This window comes from Schistocerca piceifrons, chromosome 11 (genome assembly GCF_021461385.2).
Source record: "Schistocerca piceifrons isolate TAMUIC-IGC-003096 chromosome 11, iqSchPice1.1, whole genome shotgun sequence".
NCBI lineage: Eukaryota > Metazoa > Arthropoda > Insecta > Orthoptera > Acrididae > Schistocerca > Schistocerca piceifrons.
The window spans coordinates 95,942,214-95,967,637 of record NC_060148.1 but is presented as its reverse complement, the minus strand read 5'-3'; the positions used below and the strand labels follow the sequence as shown (position 1 = coordinate 95,967,637).

Below are 25,424 nucleotides of genomic sequence, written 5' to 3'. Positions count from 1 at the left end.
TTAACTATGCAATTACACAGATGTGTCGCAAGCAAAGGTCGACATACAAAATAAGCAACCTCTTCGGTATCATAATACCCAAGTCTTTGTTACATAGGGTGTACAAGCGAAGTAACGAGCATTGACGCTTCTGTCCAAGTCGACAGTCTTGAAGGTACTATTCAGTCGCCAGTTAATCGCGGTGCTTATGTCCTCTTCGCATAGGGGTCTCTGCTGTCGCGTTGTCGTCCTGGAAAGGGGTCGTTCCGAGTGCGCTTGGCTGCCGTCTTCGCACAGAAATCTCTTCCCTGTCATTCCCGACTGGCGTGCCGGCGTTTGACTTTAGCCGTTAACAATTACTGTAAGTGTAGTCATCGCAAAATTTGTGAAGTGTTGCCTTATGATTAGGGCCATTAAAATCGCTACACCAAGTAGAAATGCAGATGATAAACGGGTATTCATTGGACAAGTATATTATTAGAACTCACATGTGATTACATTTTCACGCATAGATCCTGAGAAATCAGTACTCAGAACAACCACCTCTGGCGATAATAAAGTCCTTGATACGCCTGGGCATTGAGTCAAACAGAGCTTGGATGGCGTGTACAGGTACAGCTGCCCATGCAACTTCAACACGATACCACAGTTCATCGAGAGTAGTGACTGGCGTATTGTGACGAGCCAGTTGCTCGGCCACCATTGACCAGACGTTTTCAATTGGCGAGAGATATGGAGAATGTGCTGGCCAGGGCAGCAGTCGAACCTTTTCTGTATCCAAAAAGGCCCGTACAGGACCTACAACATGCGGTCGTGCATTATCCTGCTGAAATGTAGGGTTTCGCAGGGATCGAATGGAAGCTAGAGCCACGGGTCGTAACACATCTGAAATGTAACGTCCATTGTTCAAAGTGCCGTCAGTGCGAACAAGAGATGACCGAGACGTGTAACCAATGGCACCCCATACCATCACGCCGGGTGATACGCCAGTATGGCGATGACGAGTACACGCTTCCAATGTGCGTTCACCGCGATGTCGCCAAACACGGATGCGACCATCGTGATGTCGTAAACAGAACCTGAATTCATCCGAAAAAATGACGTTTTGCCATTTGTGCACTCAGGTTCGTCGTCGAGTACACCATCGCAGGCGCTCCTGTCTGTGATGCAGCGTCAAAGGTAACCGCAACCACAGTCTCCGAGCTGATAGTCGATGCTGCTGCAAACGTCGTCGAACTGTTCGTGCAAATGGTTATTGTCTTGTAAACGTCCCCATCTGTTGACTTAGGGATCGGGACGTGGCTGCACGATCGGTTACAGCCGTGCGGGTAAGTTGCCCGTCATCTCGACTGTTAGTGATGCGAGGCCGTTGGGATCCAGCACGGCGTTCCGTATTACCCTCCTGAACACACCGATTCCATAGTCTGCTAACAGTCATTGGATCTCGACCAACGCGAGCAGCAGTGTCGCGATACGATAAACCGCAATCGCGATAGGCTACAATCCGACCTTTATCAAAGTCGGAAACGTGATAGTACGCATTCCTCCTCCTTACACGAGGCATCACAACAACGTTTCACCAGACAACGCCGGTCAACTGCTGTTTGTGTGTGAGAAATGGGTTGGCAACTTTCCTCATGTCAGCACGTTGTAGGTGTCGCCACCGGCACCAACCTTGTGTGAATGCTCTGAAAAGCTAATCATTTGCATATCACAGCATGTTCTTCCTGTCGGTTAAATTTCGCGTCTGTAGCACGTCATCTTCATGGTGTAGCAATTTTAATGGCCAGTAGTGTAGTTGGGACCTCGTCGGGAGATGTAAAAATGAAGTAAAAAATTTATTTAATATAATTACTTTTTGTATAGAACTCAATTACATGGAACATGTCGTGGCAGAAATAGTTGGTGTACCATATTTCTCGGAAGATTTCACCTTTTTCAGCAAGTCGTTTTATCCTTTTGCGTATTTACAAAAACTCGATGCAAGTCAGCTTGTAGTTAAACTGGTTCTCCATCTCTCAGGCGACCTTGTCAATATAAACTCGCTGACAGAAATAAAACTAGCTTAGGCTGCATTTACAAGTTGCGCTAACAGATGCCGTTACTTTAGTATTTGAGCCAGGCTCGTAACAGTATTTTGCAAAATCGGGACAAAATTGGGTCATGTCAAGAAGATCCATAACAGTGACGGTTCCGATGTATCGGCACTTGTGGCAACCCTACTAATGAGGGAACCAACAAAAAGAAGGAAATACGAAGCAAGATTCAAGTTTAAGGTCATAAAACAGGGTAAGGAATCGAACAATGATCTGCAGTAAGGGCTATCGACATCCATTGAAAACGTGTTCTATGAGGAGAGAAATAGCTTGTTCGTCATACTTAGAAAAGAGCTTTGCAGAATGGGTACAAGAACAGAGGCAGAATGTTGTTGCAAGGGATATGCTTACGGCTTATGCACTGAAGTGAACAAGAGCCAGTTCACAGCACGGCAAAGTATTTTAAGCAATTTGGTGCAAATCGTTTCATGAACAGAAAAAAATGTGGTAATATAATACGACAGAGAACAATTTCAAAAGTTTGTTATCCGTATGCGGCAAAAATACAACTTTCCACCATATTGGAAATATGGATGAAACACCGAAGAACTGCGAATTGATAAACAGTAGAATTGTGGAAACAAAAGGAGTAAAAACTGTTCAGATCAGAAGTATAGGCCAGGTTTACAGTAGTAGTAACATGCATGGCAGATGAAACAAAGTTAAAGCCAATGTTCATTTCCAAGCGGAAAACCATTCCTAAATTAAAATTTCCACCAGGCATTTTTGTACGTTTTTACGAAAAGGGGACGAGGACGGTGTACAATTGTGCACGGAAAATGTGTGGAGAGGGTACCAAGTGCTCTACGAAACCTACGAAGTTTTTTGGCGAGGGACATTTCGCAGTCACTTAACTGAGAATACCAAAAATTACATAGCACGAATCAATACAAAGATTGCACTTATACTGGGTGGTTTGAATTCGATGCTACGATCTTTTTTTTTTTAGATGTTTCTCTGAGTAAACAATTTAAAGATCACATGCCTGAACAACGGAACAATCGGACGATGAGTTGCGAAAAGCCGTAACGAAACGTACAGCTATGCGGGCAGCATCATTTGATGTTTTGTGTGATTTCGTGATCACATTACGAGAAAAAGTGAAAGTGGAAATAGTGGTAAGTCTTTGAAGAAGTATAGGATTTCCAATGCTATGGATGGCCCTGAGGACGATTTGTTATGGAATACCGATGACGAAGCGGAAATCGATTCACAATGTGCAGAATGAGACCCATATGACGAGCTTCTCAACAACGAAAGTGAGAACAAAACTGAAGAGCTGCTTTCCTTAGATGAAGAGTGTGAGAATTTTGCAGCGTTTTAACCCTTCGCTTCCCAGGTCATTTTTTGTCACACTCTGTCCCAGGTGCGGTGTGACAGACCGCTATGTTCAAATAGCCATAAAAATTGTATTCAGTAGTTTCAGTGAAACAGTTCAATTTTTCATGTAAAAGATTACCACACAAAGCTATATTCAACTAAATTTTAAAGTTTATTTTTACGAAAAAGACGCTTTTAAACAAAAAAAACTGCACAAAATGAACATATTACGTGATAATATTAATGCTATGTAAACTCAAATACTCTGCACTATACGCGTTATAATAGAAACATTAAAACCTTCCATAAAAATTCAAAAAATGAGAATTTCAGTAATAATTTTCAGGTTTTCAGTTTCCATCTCAGAGGCTTTCTTTGCACTCAGTGGAAACTTTTGTAGAGAAATCTAGAGTGGCTTCTTGCAACAATGACAAATATAAGACGTCTTTCTCTTCTTTTTTGGGTTTCAGTTAGAACATGTTTTGCGTTATTCCAGTCGTTCTGCGACTTCCACTCCTGGTTGTGGTGTACCCAAAACACCGTAAATGGATGCACGAAGTTCAAGGGCTATGTGATAGCTGTTGACTCGCCTTTTATCTGTGGCGTCACCAACGTGTTTGCAAGCTTCGTCAGAAAGTTAAAGCGGCTCACCTGATTATCGTCTTTGTAGGAATTGTGGAGGGCAAACGCATTCACCCTAACATACGGAAAAATAATGCCATTCGCCATCGCTGGAAGAGACTTCGACGACCAGCGATATTTGTTTCAACTAGATAAAAAATTGGCTCTGAGCACTATGGGACTTAACTGTTGTGGTCATCAGTCCCCTAGAACTTAGAACTACTTAAACCTAACTAACCTAAGGACATCACACACATCCATGCCCGAGGCAGGATTCGAACCTGCGGTCGTAGCGGTCGCGCGGTTTCAGACTGTAGCGGCCTCAACTAGATATGTTTCTAGCAGAATCATTAGCTACTGATTCAGTCTCTGCAGTTCTGCCTTGATCACTTTGATCACTTATTTCATTCAAGGATTTCACAAGTGGCAAAATAAATACGCCTTCACTTAACGCGCTGTTCCTATTCCGGTTATGTTCACTTGCTATTTCGTTGTCACTATCTCATCCAACATCACTTCCTAATTGTCCTCAAACCATTTTAAAACAGTATCCTCAAAGTCAGAATCTATAATACGGATAGCAGATGAAGACTTGGCTACTGAATCCGTAACACAAAGTTCCAGCTAGCACCAAAGAAGCAGTAACAGGTTAACTTCACTTCACATTGAAGTGGCTACTGACAAAGGAAATCGCTCCATCTTCGGGAAAGAACAACTACATAACGCTGTAATCTCCAATCCTACCCCATCCCTAGCAACAGAGCAACAAGCTAGCCGTCTGTGATAACGCACCTGGAAATTTAAGAATTAAATGCATTAGTGAGTGTTTTATTTTATTTTATAATGATTTTAATTTATATAACTTTCAAATTTTTCTTTTATCTATCATGTAAGGCGAGCCCGATTTTGGGTGTCTTTCTTTTTTTTTGCTTCAAGTATCGTCTAATACACTCCTGGAAATTGAAATAAGAACACCGTGAATTCATTGTCCCAGGAAGGAGAAACTTTATTGACACATTCCTGGGGTCAGATACATCACATGATCACACTGACAGAACCACAGGCACATAGACACAGGCAACAGGGCATGCACAATGTCGGCACTAGTACAGTGTATATCCACCTTTCGCAGCAATGCAGGCTGCTATTCTCCCATGGAGACGATCGTAGAGATGCTGGATGTAGTCCTGTGGAACGGCTTGCCATGCCATTTCCACCTGGCGCCTCAGTTGGACCAGCGTTCGTGCTGGACGTGCAGACCGCGTGAGACGACGCTTCATCCAGTCCCAAACATGCTCAATGAGGGACAGATACGGAGATCTTGCTGGCCAGGGTAGCTGACTTACACCATCTAGAGCACGTTGGGTGGCACGGGATACATGCGGACGTGCATTGTCCTGTTGCAACAGCAAGTTCCCTTGCCGGCCTAGGAATGGGTTCGATGACGGTTTGGATGTACCGTGCACTATTCAGTGTCCCCTCGACGATCACCAGTGGTGTACGGCCAGTGTAGGAGATCGCTCCCCACACCATGATGCCGGGCGTTGGCCCTGTGTGCCTCGGTCGTATGCAGTCCTGATTGTGGCGCTCACCTGTACGGCGCCAAACACGCATACGACCATCATTGGCACCAAGGCAGAAGCGACTCTCATCGCTGAAGACGACACGTCTCCATTCGTCCCTCCATTCACGCCTGTCGCGACACCACTGGAGGCGGGCTGCACGATGTTGGGGCGTGAGCGGAAGACGGCCTAACGGTGTGCGGGACCGTAGCCCAGCTTCATGGAGACGGTTGCGAATGGTCCTCGCCGATACCCCAGGAGCAACAGTGTCCCTAATTTGCTGGGAAGTGGCGGTGCGGTCCGCTACGGCACTGCGTAGGATCCTACGGTCTTGGCGTGCATCCGTGCGTCGCTGCGGTCCGGTCCCAGGTCGACGGGCACGTGCACCTTCCGCCGACCACTGGCGACAACATCGATGTACTGTGGAGACCTCACGCCCCACGTGTTGAGCAATTCGGCGGTACGTCCACCCGGCCTCCCGCATGCCCACTATACGCCCTCGCTCAAAGTCCGTCAACTGCACATACGGTTCACGTCCACGCTGTCGCGGCATGCTACCAGTGTTAAAGACTGCCATGGAGCTCCGTATGCCACGGCAAACTGGCTGACACTGACGGCGGCGGTGCACAAATGCTGCGCAGCTAGCGCCATTTGACGGCCAACACCGCGGTTCCTGGTGTGTCCGCTGTGCCGTGCGTGTGAGCATTGCTTGTACAGCCCTCTCGCAGTGTCCGGAGCAAGTATGGTGGGTCTGACACACCGGTGTCAATGTGTTCTTTTTTCCATTTCGAGGAGTGTATATATACGCTAGTCATCAGTAGCCCACACCCATACCTCCGGATGTAAGACACTCAGATCTGTATCAAGCGTTGTACGTCGATAGAGCATCAACCAGAACACCGATTTAGTTCGTACTATGTGCTATCGTCCAGCAAAACGGGTGTAAACGTTAATTAGAAGTAACATCAGAACTAAGGCGTACATGAAAAGTATAACTGGGAGTGAGCAACATGTGTGGCAGCCTTGGGTAAATTGGTAGAGCGTTAGACCGTCGTATCAAAGGTAGTACTCGCTTCGGCACTACATATACTTAAATTGGAACGATACAGAGAAGATTAGTATGGCCGGACTTAATTACACATTGTCAATTTTTGGAGGGCTTGGAATGTCGGCACGGTAGTTCAGCATGTTTGGTGGCCCTCTGCGATAAAAAAACTGAGTAAAGGAATCAACGATCATGCGACGTTCGCCCCGACCAAACGCAACGAACGAAATAACGAAAAAAAGCTGCTCCCTGTAATAAAAAAATGGATCAATGATGAAGTTGAACAAGAGTCGTGGGGCGTCCGTCTCGAACAAACAACAACGAACAAAATGAGATCAACCAAAAAAAAGTCACAGGTTGAAACCCGTTGGTGACAGCCTTTTTTTTTAATGACATGTTAAAGGACTGTTCGGAGTTCACAACAATGTCCTCGTAGCAGTCTGCTTTCGCTTTGTTTCTTTGAAAGTAGTAAATCTGCAGAACACAAGAACACAATTGCAGTTTCACAGAATATACAACCAGAACAGAAAAATAAACGATTGCTCACACGTTCAGAAGTAATAGTAGTAATAATAATATTAATGAAAAAACTAATTGTACTAATAAGAAACAAAATAATAAGACTAATAATACGTGCATAACGTCGTCTCTAGTCCATTCACTTGGTCACAAACGAAGGATTCATCTAGTGTGAGCTCTTCAATATCTAATGTTTCCTATTCTGTGACGCTCGACGCGTTCCATTGATCAGTTATGTCCAATAGGCATGCTGCACGCTCTCTTTCATCTTCATTTATTTCCATTGTTGTACGTACGCGACGGTCGCTATGTAACATCACGAGTGGTGTCTCCTCTGTATCACAAATTCGACAGAAGACTACACCTTGCTATACAAACGTACTCTATAGGTTTGCTTCTGTCACCTAACGAAGCGAAAGCAAACTGCCGAAGAACATTTCTACAAACTACGAAAAGTCTAATTTACATATTAGGAAAATGTTCTCCATTATAACAGTTTCGCGAGTAAACAGTTAAAAAAACTGCTACAGTGAGCTTTGAGCCTTTTTTTGTAACCATATATATTTATTTAAATTATTAACAACGATACATTTTTAAACATTTCTTTCTGTTAAGCTGTTATATTCCTACAGTTGGTTAACATTACTGTCGTTTTTATAAGTCTTCATCTGTATATTCTTTTCTTTTGAATTTTTGTCTCATCGTTGTTCCTCGACCCTTTTCCATGGCCATTTGTCTTTTTTTATGGATAAACCAGAACCCGGGACGCTCTGCACGACAGCATCACGCTCTACCAACTCACCCACATAACCCAGACTAGACCGGTATTACACTATCAAATTTCTTTGTCAAAGATTTGATCAAAGATGTGGTCAAATAATCGTCAATAATATTTGACAAAGATGTTTGACGTGGCGCTAAAAAGGGGTATTACACTGTCATCATATTTTTCATCGTAGTTCAAGATGCCTGACAACAACAACTTGTTATTAACCGCAGCAGTTGCATGTACCACAATTGTACTGTGTGCACATGCGGAAGAGAAGCGAGGGGAAAAAAAGGAAACACACCTGGGTGAAGCCGTGGGTTTTACGACGACACGATAAAAGCATTCAACAAAGCTTGTTATGTGAGCTTATAGTGAAGGACGTCAAGTCGTACATCAATTACTTACGAATGGATGAGCATTCACTTCTGTTTGTGCTCAGTGAAGTGTATCCTCATATCACAAAGCACAATACACACTTAAGAACTGCTGTGTGTGCAGAAGACAGGCTCACTGTAACACTCCTATTCCTTGCTACAGGAGAGAGTTAGGTCAGGTCTCCAATCTTCTTAATCTATTTCTGTATTCAGGGTGCCTCACGTTGTAAAGCAGCTAATCAGCTTCATACATCTCTATTAATTTTGTAGTTGTCGGCACACACGAATTACATTTTACCGGCAACGTTTATAAAAACACTACAAATGACAGAACGCTGCAGCGATGCTAGCGCTCCACGTGGTAGCATGTCACATTTGCAGTGAACAGTAGACAAGCGACTTCTTTGATCAAATCTACAGCGAGGCCCTAGATTTGATCAAATATTTGATGACATTTGACAAAGTTCTCTATTACACCATCAAATTTCTTTGACAAAGATATTGGACAAAGAAATTTTAGAGTGTAATACCGGCCTTGTCCTCCAGTATTTCTGCCTTACGATAGCACATGGTGCGAACTAAATCGAAGTTTTGGTTGATACTCTATCGACTCACAACGTTTGGTATCGACCTGAGTGTCTGACATCTGAAGGTCTGTGCGTGTGACTGGTCGAATTGGGCCGCGAGGCGACAGAGCAGGGAACAACGCCCTCTTAAGTGACGTCACGCAAGTGCTGGTTCTAGTTCGTTGATGTTGTCGGTTGAGGGGGGGGGGGGGAGAGGGGGGAATGGTGACACCGAGCGCAGCTGCCGTAAACGCCTGCGGCAGGAGGGAAGAGACTGCTGGCCATGGCAGATGTGCCAGCACAAAGGGCACGCAAGTGTGCGCGTGCTTGTGCGTGAGCGCTAGGGAGGGGAAACAGGAACTGCGGGCGTGTTGTTGAGCCGCGCGTGCTTGGCGCGTCGGCAGAGAAACCGCTTCCACACACACACACGTTTAACTACAGAGTATTTCCTGCTGTACGCACAATTCGATGACTCCGAAAGTGCGCTCCTGTGCGTGGGTTGGTGACGGGTGTTACCTCTTAAGTGCCCTTTCCTTTGAAAGGCACGTTTACACGGAAAACAGAAATTCGACAATATAGCCCGACAACGTTGCTGGTACACTGAATGCAGCTGCAATTCGGCAACATGGCTGGCTAGTGTTGCCCAGCAATGTACGCTGCAATACATTTCGAGGCCAGATGCATGTTCAAGAGCCACCGCATTGCCGAGAAATAGAGAGTGACAATTTTTGAACTATATGAAATAAAATCGTCGTAACTTCTGAGTGGTTTGCGTTACGACGTTCAAACTTCACGTTTGGCCGCGGGGCACGATGGGAATCAGTAAGCGCTCTAGCGACGAAGCCCACTTTCATTTAGATGTGTTCGTCAATAAGCAAAATTGACGCATTTGGGGGACTGAGAATCAGCATTTCACGATCGAGAAGTTTCTTCACCCTCAACGGGTGACTGTGTGGTGTGCAATGTCCTGTCACCGAATAATCGGTGCGAAATTCCTCGATGGCACGGTGACTACCGAACAGTATGTAAAGGTTCTGCAAGATGATTTCAAAAATGGTTCAAATGGCTCTGAGCACTATGGGACTTAACTTCTGAGGTCATTTGTCCCCTAGAACTTAGAATTACCAAAACCTTTCTAAGGACATCACACACATCCATGCCCGAGGCAGGATTCGAACCTGCGACCGTAGCGAGATGATCTCAACCCCATTATGCAGAGAGACCCTGATTTCGACGAGATGTGGTTCATGCAAGGCGGAGCTCGACCCCATCAAAGCAGGAGAGTGTTTGATGTCCTGGAGGAGCACTTTGGGGACCGCATTCTGCCTCAGGGGAACTATATTCTCCGGTTCTGAACACATCCGAGCCCTTTTTGTGGGGCTATATTACAGACAAGGTGTACAGCAATAACCCAAAAACCAATGCTGAGCTGAAAACAGCCATTCAGGAGGTCATCGACAGCATCGATGTTAAGACCCTTCAGAGCGTCATGCACAATCTCGCTATTTGCCTGTGTCACATCATCGACAATGATGGCAGGCATATCGAACATGTCATAACCTAAATCCGAATATCTGTAGAGTTGTTTTCACCCTGAATAAAGTGAGTGTGCATGCTGCAGTTTGTAACCAATTTACGTCTTTTTCATGTAATTCAATAATTTTCACCTGTAGTTCAAAGCGAGCTACTGGCTGTAAGCTCAGCTCCCATGCATTTCCACTCCACAAGCAATTTTAGCAACACAAAAATAAATCTGGCCTTGTGGATTCGTTCTTTTAGGATTCCGTGTCTCGGTCTATATAAAGAGAAGCTTTATAGGATCACTTTCTTTCCGTCTGTCTTTTCAGCTGTTAAGAAACCTTTTTTCTTAGGAATGGATAGATTTGTCAAGTTGAAATTTATGTTATGGCTGTTTAAAACCTTGAAGCTTCTAAGACAAAGCAATCAAAAGCTACGGCCATATATGTCACATATTTTGATACTGGGAAACTCACCCATCAAAATATGTAGCAATGGTAGGTAATGGAAACCTCGTCATTCCATTTTCTTAAATTTTACAGGAGAAGCAAACTCGATTTCTTAAAAAATAATATAAAGTGGGGTCAACGGCCTTGCCGCAGTGGTAACACCGGTTCCCGTCAGATCACCGAGGTTAAGCGCTGTCGGGCTGGGCTAGCACTTGGATGGATGACCATCCGGTCTGCCGAGCGCTGTTGGCAAGCGGGGTGCACTCAGTCCTTGTGAGGCAAACTCAGGAGCTACGTGATTGAGGAGTAGCGGCTCCGGTCTCGGAAACTGACATACGGCCGGGAGAGCGGTGTGCTGACCACATGCCCCTCCCATATCCGCACCCAGTGACTCCTGTGGGGTGAGGATGACACGGCGGCCGGTAGGTACCTTTGGGCCAGCATGGCCTGTGCTGGAGGAGAGTATGAAGTGATATAGAAAGCTGCTACATGTGTAACTGAATAGCAGAAGTCTAGTTACTGACAGATCAGAGAAATCCATGCACTTTCAAATCTCTTTTTGATAGGGGAGTTGTTGGTTTTTGTAATCAGGAGGTTTCCATTGCCCACCATCGATAGGGTTCTTTCTGTTGACGAACATGAAATATGACGAAAAGCAAGGTTTCACAGCAAAACTAAAGGAAAAAATCCGAAAACTGTTATTTTGTAACTAAACCACACGAAAAAAATTTTTTTTTGCCATTTGTAATCTGGTTGCCTTTCTGTTCGTCCGTCTGTCAACTTTCTTTATCTCAGGAACGTGTAGACATATGAAGTTGAAATTTATTCCTCATACTAAGGTCTATAGTCCCCTGATGAAGTAATAAATGTAAGCTTCTAAGTCAGTGCCAGTCAAAAGATACGGTCATTTATGTCACGTATTTTGATACTCGCAAACTCACTAACCAAAACGGAAAAATCCGAGAATTGTGGATTTGTATTTATATTACATGAAAAATATTTTTTTTGAAGTTTGTTATCAGACTTCAAAGTTAAATTTAAAACATTCTGGGAAGTCTTGGAAGACCTGTAACCGGGAGATAATTAAGTTTGAAAGCAACGCTCAGAGTGAAAGTCCTATTCGCACCTAGCCAATTTTTTTTTTTTTTTTTAATTGAGCTAACTGCTTCTTCAAAACTGATGTTCATCCACATCTACATCTACATGGATACTCTGCAAATCACATTTAACTGCCTGGCCGAGGGTTCATCGAACCACCTTCACAATTCTCTATTATTTCAATCTCGTATAGCGCGGAAAGAATGAACACCTATATCTTTCCGTATGAGCTCTGATTTCCCTTATTTTGTCTTGACGATCTTTCCTCCCTATGTAGGTCGGTGTCAACAAAATATTTTCGCACTCGGAGGAGAAAGTTGGTGATTAGAATTTCGTGAGAAGATTCCGTCGCAATGGTTCAAATGGCTCTGAGCACTATGGGACTTAACATGTGTGGTCATCAGTCCCCTAGAACTGAGAACTACTTAAACCTAACTAACCTAAGGACATCACACACATCCATGCCCGAGGCAGGATTCGAACCTGCGACCGTAGCAGTCGCCCGTCGCAATGAAAAACGCCTTTCTTTTAATGATTTCCAAGCCAAATCCTGTATCATTTCTGTGACACTCTCTCCTATATTTCGCGATAATACAAAATGTGCTGTCCTTCTTTGACCTTTTTCGATGTACACCGCGCAGCAGTATTCTAAAAGAGGACGGACAACCGTAGTGTAGGCAGTCTCCTTAGTAGGTCTGTCACATTTTCTAATATCTAGGTATTTAGTAGAATTTACGGCTTTTAGATTAGCCTGCTTAATCGTGTAACCGAAGTTTAACGAGTTCCTTTTTGCACTCATGTGGATGACCTTACACTTTTCGGTATTTAGGGTCAACTGCAACTTTTCTCAATTGTTTTGTAGTTTGTTTTGGTCTTCTGATACCTTTATTAGTCGATAAACGACAGCGTCATGTGCAAACAACCGAAGACGGCTGCTCAGATTGTCTCCAAAATCGTTAATAAAGGAACAGCAAAGGGCTTATAACACTACCTTGGGAACACAAGAAATCACTTCTGTTTTACTCAATGACTTTCCATCAGTTACTACGAACTGTGACCTCTCTGACAGGAAATGACAAATCCAATCTCATAACTGAGACGATATTCCATAAGCACGCAACTTCACTACGAGCCGCTTGTGTGGGACAGTGTCAAAAGCCTTCCGGAAATCCGGAAATACGGAATCGATCTGAAATCCCTTGTCAATAGCACTCAACACTTCATGTGAATAAAGAGCTAGTTGTGTTTGTCAGGAGCGTTGTTTTCTAAACCCATGTTGACTGTGTGTCAATAGACCATTTTTTTGGTTTTTTTTAGGGAATTCATAATGTTCGAACACAATATGTATGTTCTAAAATCCTGCTGCATATCGACGTTAACGATATGGGCCTGTAATTTAGTGGATTACTCCGGCTATCTTTATTGAATATTGGTGTGACCTGTGCAACTTTGCAGTCTATGGGTACGGATCTTTCGTCGAGAGAACGGTTGTATATGATTGTTAAGTATGGAGCTAATGCATCAGCATACTCCGAAAGGAACCTAATTGGTATACAGTCTGGACGAGAAGACTTACTTTTATTAAGTGATTTAAGTTGCTTCACTACTCCGAGGATATTTACTTCTACGTTACTCATGTTGGCTGCTGTTCTCGATTCGAATTCTGGAATATTTACTTCGTCTTCTTTTGTGAAGGCATTTCGGAAGGCTGTGTTTAGTAACTCTGCTTTGGCAGCACTGTCTTCGATAGTATCTCCATTGCTATCGTTCAGAGAAGGTATTCATTGTTTCTTGCGCTAACACACTTCACATACAACCAGAGTCTCTTTGCATTTTTTACAAGGTTTCGAGACAAAGTTTCGTTGTGGAAAGTGTTATAGGCATCTCGCGTTGAAGTCCGCACTAAATTTCGACCTTCTGTAAAAAATCGCCAATCTTGAGGATTTTACATCTGTTTGAATTTGGCATCTTTGTTTCGTTGTTTCTGCAACAGTGTTCTAATTTGTTTTGTGTACCAAGGAGGATCAGCTCCGTCGTTTGTTAATTTATTTGTTATAAATCTCTCAATTTCTGCCGATACTATTTCTTTGAATTTAAGCCACATCTGGTCTACACTTATATTATTAATTCGGAATGAGTGGAGATTGTCTCTCAGGAAGCGTCAAGTGAATTATTATATGCTTTTTTGAATAGGTATATGTTGGACACACATTTCTTCCAGAATACTGAAACACGATCCAAAAACTGGTAAGACCAAAACCAACACGAAAGATAGTATAGCAGTTTACAACGTGTAACTTCCTTGCAGATTAAAACTGTGTACCGGGCCGAAACTCGAACTCGAGACTTTTGCTTTTCGCGGGCAAGTGTTCTACAGTTTTTTTTTTTGTTTTTTTTTTTTCGTAGCGGAAGTCACCTGACATCCGTTCATCTGTTAAAGTTCCTTGTTGATCCCTTCACTCAGTTCTTTTATTACAGAGAGCAGCCAGTTCTCTGACCGAAAACGCTGAGCTACCGCGCCGGCGCCGTCTTTGCTGCCGAAGCACGACTCACGCCCGGTCCTCACAGCTTTACTTCCGCCAGTACCTCGTCTCCTACCTTCCAAACTTTACAGAAGCTCTCCTGCGAACCTTGAAGGTAGGAGACGAGATACTGGCAGAAGTAAAGCTGTGAGGACGGCGTGTGAGTCGTGCTTGGGTAGCTCAGATGGTAGAGCACTTGCCCACAAAATGCAAAGGTCCCGAGTTCGAGTCTCGGTTCGGCACACAGTTTTTATCTGCCAGGATGTTTCATATTGAGAGGCACCCACATGCCTTGCTCATACTGTGGCATCAAGCAGTCAGGTCTGCAAGATGAGCGGTCTGCCAAGCGAGTGGATTCATTCTTATTTATCGAGTAACATGAACTCTAGTACTCACAATTAAGTTACAAATTATTCTTCTGTGTGATTATTACGCAACGGAAACGCAATCCGACTATTAGTAATTTACACAACACTGACTGTTCACTACGCACTGGCAATACCACATTTTCTTTCTTATTCAACGGCTTTGATCAACACGTGGCCATCGCACTGCATATGAATGGCGCACACATTATAAATTCTGGGTATCATGGCAACACACTATTCGAAGGAAAAGGCCACCAATCTTTTTCTTTTCACTATCTTATTTATGCCGATAAATTCTATAACCTAAACACACAAATTCTATAACCTACAACAATAACACATGAGAAATTCCGCCCAGTGAGCATGGCTTTACATTGATGATTCTCTATCTTATGGTTCGTAATTATTTAACGCTACAGTGCACTTTCTGGATAGGATGGTGGATCTTTTGCTATATCTCACACTTCGACTCTCACAACCATCATCACGAAACTTTCCTCCAGACCGAGCGGTACAAAAGGAACATGCATAACCCACTACCTCTGAAACTACCTTGCTACTCTCCCATGCAAACCACACATACTTAAATTGCATGACATACACCACACTGCAACATGGAATACAACACAAGGAACAGTCACAACGTTATCACTTTCAGCTTTCCCACTGCAATTAGTATTTATCCCAGTTTCACACGACACTGCCCCACTTCGTAACTTTTCTTTCCTACTATGAGCCGGCCGAAGTGGCCGTGCGGTTAAAGGCGCTGCAGTCTGGAACCGCAAGACCGCTACGGTCGCAGGTTCGAATCCTGCCTCGGGCATGGATGTTTGTGATGTCCTTAGGTTAGTTAGGTTTAACTAGTTCTAAGTTCTAGGGGACTAATGACCTCAGCAGTTGAGTCCCATAGTGCTCAGAGCCAACCTACTATGAACTCTGGAGGATATATGCACGTCTTCCTGTGCAATGCAAGCCAAGTGGCGTTGCTGGATAGACGGCTGACTCACCTTGCTTCTCTCTCAGAGTATTATAGTTTGAATCAAGCGTCACACGGAAACATAACACGCAAAGTAATATTAAGAACAAATTCATCACACACGCGAGTCCTCAACTGATACCATGGACGAGTGCTTCTCTTTATCCTTTGTCTCATACACAGATTGAGACTCACACAGTACTCACCACGTGGAAGTACTCGTCTCTAATTTCAAGTCCTGCACACGCCATTTCTTAAATATTTCCAACTTATAGTACACACGCTAGTAATTCAGCTTAACTTAAGCACTCAGAAGTATTTCAACTTATTGCTACACGTGGTTTCATTGTGACCGTTGATCACTTCCGAAGATTACTACGATCCCATTAATATTACCTGCCTGACATTTAATTCTCCCCACAAAAGTTCCTGAAATAGAGAAATTATTATTTCAAACTACTCTTAAATATTCCACATGCATACCATGTCTCCACTCTTTCGTCATTACGTAGCACAACTAAAACAGGTCTTAACAGCACAAGATCCAGCGGCAGAGTGCTGAAACATGACCGTTCTTCAGGTCCTCTCACACCTCTGTAGAGGTGGGGGAAGACCATGCTACCCATTGGTCAGCCACATTTCAGGCACTCAAAGCTCCGGTAAATTTCATCTCTTTGGTTCTACCAAAGGTGACCAAAGGCCTGTCTCAAAGATGATCATATATTGCATATTCACTATCTGCGGTTAGCAGACGACCATACATTCATTCATTTCACAGATCTTACCAAACTGGATGTAGGGATTAATTTTGTGGGAGTGCACATGTGATCAATTAAATAAATAAATTGTCATTCTTTCCCACACTGGTATCCGGCTTCACTGTATTAATTGAAATTGAGTTATTTTTACAAAAAATATGTTGTTCTGACAAGAATAATGAAGTATGTTGTACCTATTTTCAATGTCGGGCGGTACTATACCCTTTCAATATCAGCGCACACTCCACTGCTGAGTGAAAATCTCATTCCGGAGTTTACAACGTGACTGGCTGTCGCTTTTTGGTTTCTTCTACTGGTGATACATACACAAATCCTGATGTATCTCTTTAAAGTGTCATTTCACCAGGAAAGTTCCTGTTACCAGACTTTCGAGGAAGGACTCAAGGAACCAAAAAAAATGTTCAAATGAGTGTGAAATCTTATGGGACTTAACTGCTAAGATCATCAGTCCCTATGCTTACACACTACTTAACCTAAATTATCCTAAGGACAAACACACACACCCATGCCCGAGGGAGGACTCGAACCCCCGCCGGGACCAGCCGCACAGTCCATGACTGCAGCCCCTTAGACCGCTCGGCTAATCAAATGTTTACGTTAAGATGTTATTGTTGGTCACCCTCTAGTGAGAGAACTACGAATTTCGTAAATGTGATATACCAACGACAGCTGTTGTGGGACGTGAAAAGTAATGTCTACGAAAAAAGTTACCAAAAGAAGCACATTTTGCAAGTTGCCCATGACGTGAAACACATATGACGAAGCTTAAAAAACTTAAGTGGATGTTATCATATGTAAATTAGAAATATTCCTACTATGATGGTATGAGGTGCATTCAAGTTCTAAGGCCTCCGATTTTTTTTCTCCGGAGTGGAAAGAGATAGAAACATGCGCATTGTTTTAAAATGAGGCCGCGTTCATTGTCAATACGTCCCAGAGATGGCAGCACCGTACGGCAAATGGAATTTTACCGCCAGCGGCGAGAATGAGAACTGTTTTAAATACTCAAAATGGCGACGTTTTCCTTACTTGAACAGCGTGCAATCATTCGTTTTCTGAACTTGCGTGGTGTGAAACCAATTGAAATTCATCGACAGTTGAAGGAGACATGTGGTGACGGAGTTACGGATGTGTCAAAAGTGCGTTCGTGGGTGCGACAGTTTAATGAAGGCAGAACATCGTGTGACAACAAACCGAAACAACCTAGGGCTCGCACACAGCGGTCTGACGACACGATCGAGAAAGTGGAGAGAATTGTTTTGGGGGATCGTCGAATGACTGTCGAACAGATCGCCTCCAGAGTTGGCATTTCTGTGGGTTCTGTGCACACAATCTTGCACGACGACCTGAAAATGCGAAAAGTGTCATCCAGGTGGGTGCCACAAATGCTGAAGGACGACCACACGGCTGCCCGTGTGGCACGTTGCCGAGCAATGTTGACGCGCAACGACAGCACGAATGGGACTTTCTTTTCGTCGGTTGTGACAATGGATGAGACGTGGATGCCATTTTTCAATCCAGAAACAAAGCGCCAGTCAGCTCAATGGAAGCACACAGATTCACTGCCACCAAAAAAATTTCGGGTAACCGCCAGTGCTGAAAAAATGATGGTGTCCATGTTCTGGGACAGCGAGGGCGTAATCCTTACCCATTGCGTTCCAAAGGGCACTACGGTAACAGGTGCATCCTACGAAAATGTTTTGAAGAATAAATTCCTTCCTACACTGCAACAAAAACGTCCGGGAAGGGCTGCGCGTGTGCTGTTTCACCGAGATAACGCACCCGCACATCGAGCTAACGTTACGCAACAGTTTCTTCATGATAACAACTTTGAAGTGATTCCTCGTGCTCCCTACTCACCTGACCTGGTTCCTAGTGACTTTTGGCTTTTTCCAACAATGAAAGACACTCTCCGTGGCCGCACATTCACCAGCCGTGCTGCTATTGCCTCAGCTATTTTCCAGTGGTCAAAACAGACTCCTAAAGAAGCCTCCGCCGCTGCCATCGAATCGTGGCGGCAGCGTTGTGAAAAATGTGTACGTCTGCAGGGCGATTATGTCGAGAAGTAACGCCAGTTTCATCGATTTCGGGTGAGTAGTTAATTAGAAAACAAAACGGAGGCCTTAGAACTTGAATGCACCTTGTAGCAGCGAGAACGTTCCTTTTCAGATTAATTCCTGGGTTCATATCTGCGGCAATAGATATACGTATATAATTTATCTTCCCGTTTCTACAGCATTATTGTAGCATAGAAACAAATCGACTGTTTCTACTTATGTGTGCCGTCTTTCGAAATTAATTAAGTTGTACGGAAATGAGCGTTTAGCGCCATTGGCCGGGAGCCCCCTTGCGGGGCAGGTCCGGCCGCCATGGTGCAGGTCTTACTGAATTCGACGCCACATTGGGCGACCTGCTTGCCGGATGGGGATGAAATGATGGATGAAAACAACACAACACCCAGTCCCTCAGCGGAGAAAATCCCCGTCCCAGCTGGGAATCGAACCCGGGCCCCTCAGGACGGCAGTCCGTCACACTGACCATTATTATTTTTTTTTTTTTTTGTTCGTTGTTGATCGATGGGTTTGGTCGTTGCGGACGTCACATGACAGCCAGTCAGGTTCGTTTGTTGATCCTTCCACTTAGTTTTTTTTTTTTATTACAGAGGCCAACCAGCTCTCTGACCGAACACGTTGAGCTACCGTGCCGGCACCATTCAGCTATCGAGGCATTAAGTTATATGGTATTGTTTCGCTGCTCAGATTCCGTGACTTGCCACTGCACAGCTGTAGGCATGAGAAAGAGGTTGTGATTGAGAGGGAAGAATTAGAGGCTCCCGTAAACGATGAGACATGTTAGACAAAATCGATCTTATCTAGCCACGGATTTGCCAAACAAGCCCGTACACGTACGAACCATGTTTGTCAGTGTAGCTTCACTTTAAGAGACAGACGCTCTTCGTGTTCGCTTTCTGACAGTACTGAGAATGGCCACAAATGCAGACGAAACAGTCATAACATTGACTTTGGTACTGTGTTTAAAGAAGAAGAAGAAGCAAACAAAACGCTGGTCCAGGAAATGCTTAAAATGAGAAATTCACCCACGAAAATCTGCTTAAGGAATATTACTCTCAGAACCCGATGATTACAAAAAATGGCTCTGAGCACTATGGGACTTAACATCTGTGGTCATCAGTCCCCTAGAACTTAGAACTACTTAAACCTAACTAACCTAAGGACATCACACACATCCATGCCCGAGGCAGGATTCGAACCTGCGGCCGTAGCGGTCGCGCTGTTCCAGACTGTAGCGCCTAGAACCGCTCGGCCACCCCGGACGGCCCGATGATTACATCAGCCTTCTACATCTACATTTACATCCATACTGTGCAAAGCACCATGAGGTGCATGGCAGGCTACGTCCCATTGTACCAGTTATTAGGCTTCTTCCTGTTCCATCCACGTATGGAGTGCGGGAAGACTGATTGTGTGAATGTGCGTGCAGTAATTATTCTAATCTTATCCTCACGATCCCTGTGTGAGCGATACATAGGGCATTATACTATGTCCCTAGAGTCATCATTTAAAGCGGGTTCTTGAAACTTTGTTAATAGAGTTTCTCTGGACAGTTTACGCCTATCTGAAGTCTTCCAGTTCAGTTCCTTCCGTAACTCTGTGACACTCTCCCGTGAGTCAGCCAGACCTGTGACCATTCGTGCTGCCCTTCTCTGTATATATCTACATCTACGTGATTTCTGTGCTATTCACATTAAAGTGCCTGGCAGAGGGTTCAATGAACCACCTTCAAGCTGTCTCTCTATTGTTCCACTCTCGAAAGGCGCGCGGGAAAAACGAGCACTTAAATTTTTCTGTGCGAACCCCGATTTCTCTTATTTTATCGTGATGATCATTTCTCCCTATGTAGGTGGGTCCCAACAGAATGTTTCCGCAATCGGCGGAGAAAACTGGTGATTCAAATTTCATGAGAAGATCCCGTCGCAACGAAAAACGCCTTTGTTTTAATGATTGCCACTCCACGTATAATGTCTGTGGCACTATCTCCTCCGTTTCGCGATAATACAAAACGAGCCGCCCTTCTTTGTACTTTTTCGATGTCATCCGTGAGTCCCACCAGATGCGGATCCCACACCGCACAGCAATACTCCAGAATGGGGCGGACATGCGTGGTGTAAGCAGTCTCTTTAGTAGATCTGTTGCACCTTCTACGTATTCTGCCAATGAATCGCAGTCTTTGATTTGCTACACCCACACCATTATCTATGTGATCGTCCAATTTAGGTTATTCGTAATTGTAATCCCTAAGTATTTAGTTGAATTTACAGCCTTCAGATTTATGTGACTTATCGTGTAATCGTAATTTAACGGATTTCATTTAGTACTCATGTGAATATCTTCACACTTTTCTTTATTCAGGGTCAATTGTCACTTTTCGCACCATACAGATATCTTATCTAAATCATTTTGCAAGTCGTTTTGATCATTGGATGACTTTACAAGGCGGTAAATGACAGCATCATCTGCAAACAATCTAAGACGGCTACTCAGATTGTCTCCTATGTCGTTAATATAGATAAGGAAGAATAGAGGGCCTATAACACTTCCTTGGGCAACGCCGGATATTACTTCTGTTTTACTCGATGCCTTTCCGTCTATTAATACGAACTGTGACCTTTCTGACAGGAAATCACGAATCCAGTCGCACAACTGAGGCGATACTCCGTAGGCACGCAGTTTGGTTAGAAGACGCTTGTGAGGAACGGTGTCGAAAGCCTTCTGGAAATCTAAAAGTATGGAATCAATTTGACATCCCCTGTCGATAACACTCATGACTTCATGAGTGCCGGGCGAAGTGGCCGTGCGGTTAAAGGCGCTGCAGTCTGGAACCGCAAGACCGCTACGGTCGCAGGATCGAATCCTGCCTCGGGCATGGATGTTTGTGATGTCCTTAGGTTAGTTAGGTTTAACTAGTTCTAAGTTCGAGGGGACTAATGACCTCACCAGTTGAGTCTCATAGTGCTCAGAGCCAACTTCATGAGTATAAAGAGCTAGTTGTGTTTCACAAGAACGATATTTTCTGAATCCGTGCCGATTATGTGTCAATACGTCGTTTTGTTCAAGGTATTTCATAATGTTCGAACACAATATTTGCTCCAAAACCCTTCAGCAAATCGACGTTAGTGATATGGGCCTGTAATTCACCGGATTACTATTTCCCTTTTGGTATTGGTGTAACTTGAGCAGTTTTCCGGTCTTTAGGTACGGATCTTTCAGTGAGCGAGTGGTTGCATACAAGAGCTAAATATGGAGCTATTGTATCAGCATACTCTGAAAGGAAGCTGACTGGTATACAATCTGGACCGGAGGCCTAGCCTTTATTAAGTGAATAGGCTGCTTTGCTACACCGAGGACATCTATGTTTCTCATCTTGACAGTTGTTCTTGATTGGAATTCAGGAATATTAATTCGTCTTCATTGGTGAAGGAGTTTCGGAAAACCGTGTTTAATAACTCTGCTTTAGTGGCACTGTCATCAGTGACTTCACCGTTGTTATCGCACAGTGAAGGTATTGATTGCGTCTTGCCACTGGTGTGCTTTATGTATGACCAGAATCTCTCTGGGTTTTCTGCCAGATTTCGAGACACAGTTTCGTTATGGAAATCTCGCACTGAAGTACGCATCATCTTTCCAACTTTCGCAAAACTTTGCCAATCTTTGGGGGTTGTGCGTTCTTTTAAATTTGGCATGCTTTTTTCGTTGCTTCTGCTACAGCGATCTGACCCGTTTTGTTTGCCATGGGGAATCAGTAACATCACTTATTAATTTATTTGGTGTATATCTCTCAATTGCCGTCGATACTATGTCTTTGAAATCATTCCACATCTTTTCTACGCTTACGTGATCAGCTCGGAAGGGTGGAGACTGTTTCTTAAAAAGGCGTTAAGAGCATTTTTATCAATTTTTTTAAATAGATGAACTTCGCGTTTCTTTTTGATGGTTGAGGGTGTTATAAGTTCAGCATCTAGAGCTATTTCCTGAACTAGTGGGTGCAAGCCTTTCACAGTACTTTTGCTAAACTACAAACTGTGATATCAGAAACAGCGAGGGACCGAAATAACAAACAGCTCACCTCCACATCAATGCTTCGACTGCCGTAAGCATAACAACACCACAGGTCTACCCTCACGATTTACCCTTACGATGAGACTGAGCTCATTGTGTCACAGGTCCGCCTGACGTTAAAAGCCCTAGGACAGTACCACTAGAAATACGTTGGTGGTGTTGGGTGTCTTATGTACAACGCAAAACAATAATAAGCTAACGTGAGAAATCGCTTAAAAATCACGCAGCTAGCCAGGATACTAGATCGCTTTCTGTTTAAGGAAGAGAGGATTTGCGTTTAACGTACATCTCAAAATGTGATGTTTCTGTTTGATTCCAGGGTATAGACTTTAACGCTGCTTCCGCTAAAAAAGCCGTCGGCATACGGCCCTGCTGCCGAATGTTAACGTTGAGCGTGGCGAGTTGGAGCAACACCGACTCAAAGGAAGGCTGTGGCGCTTGTTGGCTGACGTCACGCCAGCTAGGCACGGCGAACGCCACGTCTGTTGCAGGCAGAAACGCCTGGGCGTGCTTATCACTATAAACCTCTTATTTTTGGACAAACTGTTTGGTATTGTTTTGGATTCTGCAGTTTTATTTAGATGAAAGATTTTCTTACTATGGTAAAGCTACAAATGAAGATCGTAGTTCTGTATTACTGAATCCCGTCGAAACAAACGTAGATCAATATGAGAAGATGCTTTGCCCCATTGTAAGCTTCGGAAATTTTACATTCGAGTAACTGTATTTACTTGATCCATTTTGGTATCGAAACTTACCCCAGCCCCCTTACAATTAACTCGTTTCTTTAATTTATTTATTTTCGTTTGACATCGTCACTGGAAATGTGAACTAATTTACATGTGTAAATGTCCAACTGTTGCCAGTCATTAGATTACAGTCGTTTTCAACGAACGGAATTCTAAACAGGAAACAAAATAGCTTCATACATCGAAAATACTGCTGAGCTTAAACTTTTTTTTAAGCATGCATATTAGAAAAGATAAATATTCCCTTCTTGCAACTAAAAGGAGAAAATTTATAAGATAAAAAAATTTTATTTGATAAAACAAGTATCTCTCTTTTGCCTCTTCTTCTGTCCCCCACCCCCTCCCCCAACGTGTACAATCGCAAGATATTTCATTAACATTCAGTGCTCCTCACCCCATAGTCAACCAAGATACCTAAACAAGAGCGCCAATATGTCCACAGTTTCTTGTAAAAGCAACCCAGTACAAACGTACCATCCTCAGATTTACAAATAAGGCGAAGAAACACGAATTCTGTTGCTGCTGGACCATGAAGTTGTTTTTGTATGTCAATTCTTAAAACAGGTGGAAATTTATGTTCAGGAGTACACTATTTGTTAAGAAGTGTAATGAATTGCACAATTAATTGATTGCAGAAATCTCTCAGAGCAATGTGTGTTGGTCAACTACCGCCAATAGTTTCACATTTTCCTGTGTCAGAGAGGGAGACACCACCATTATGAGTATGCCTGCAACAGACCTGGCGTTCGCCGTGCGTAGCTACGTGACGTCACCAACAAGCGCCGAGGCCTTCCTTTGAATCGGTGTTGGTTCAACACGCTGCTGAACGCTCAGAATCTATGCCACTGCCGTGGCCCGGTGTAATGTTAAGCTCCCTCTATACAGTTTAAGCGTTTTCGTGGATTTACTTGTTGAAGAATGCTGGTTCTGCTTTCTTGCAGCGCCGATGTCTTCTGCTAGCACCGGACGCTTCTCCGAAGATTTCACTGCTGGGCAGGGGAAATTTTCACTCTCTCGCTCTCTCTCTCCTCTTATTTAATAAATACGCTACTTTTGGAATATCATTCAATGCACCAGAACATATTTATTTCCACTTTGTACAAAAAAAACTAAAATTTATGACGTAAGCCCACACATTACCGGGCACCTAGAATCAGTTAATTACACATTTTTGAACACAATTAATACATAAGGTTTTATCGTGGCTGACTATCCACGTCCAGTCCACGTAGAGGAAAGGTGCCTAATATGAGACACACTTTTGTAAACCCATTTGAAAGACCTAAAAGTAAATGCAATTGTATTTTTTTATGATGGTAATAAAATCTTACACTATTCAATTTTATCATACAATTATCGTATTTGCAATAATAAACAATCTTTCAGAGTACTTATTAAATCTTCACAAACAAGGCATTTCATAGAAATGAGATCAAGGTTTCCTAATATGAGACAGTAATAATATTTTACTTTAATTATTTTATTACAGAATAATGACATATGAATATACAATTTTTACATGGTCATTCATTTCTGTTATCCTTCACTCATTTCACACTACTTAGGTTTATATTTACGACATCCGAGGCAAACAAAATTGTCTTCTCTGGCACCGCAATCTTCATGAGCCCAGTGATACATTTCGTGCACTGTGCCCATGTCTCCACGTGTTCGCCTTCAGAAAAGCGCCCAGTACAGAACAGACACGCTGCGTCATCGTCATCACTACTGTCTGAATCCCCACTGTCATCAAGACGGACATCGGATGCCGACTCACTAGGCGATTCTTCTGCTTTAGGTCTACGATTGGAAGATTTTCCACTCTCCTCCCCAAACAACTTTCTGGCTGCTTTCTTAGCTTCAGCTCTTCCATTGCAAGGCAGTATTTCACTAGTTCATCTTCCAGTTGAGATGAGAGAACAGGCCTTCTGCCAAGATTAACACCAACCAGCTTCTCGGCTGTACGAGTTTTATCCT

The 25,424-nt window shown here is 43.5% G+C and overlaps 2 pseudogenes; both read left to right on the top strand.

The window, feature by feature from the left end:
• Nucleotides 1–6,640: 6,640 nt before the first annotated feature.
• LOC124720586 lies at nt 6,641–6,731 on the top strand (annotated as a pseudogene).
• A 4,221-nt stretch (nt 6,732–10,952) lies between these two features.
• Nucleotides 10,953–11,070, top strand: LOC124720611 (annotated as a pseudogene).
• The last annotated feature ends 14,354 nt before the right edge of the window (nt 11,071–25,424 follow it).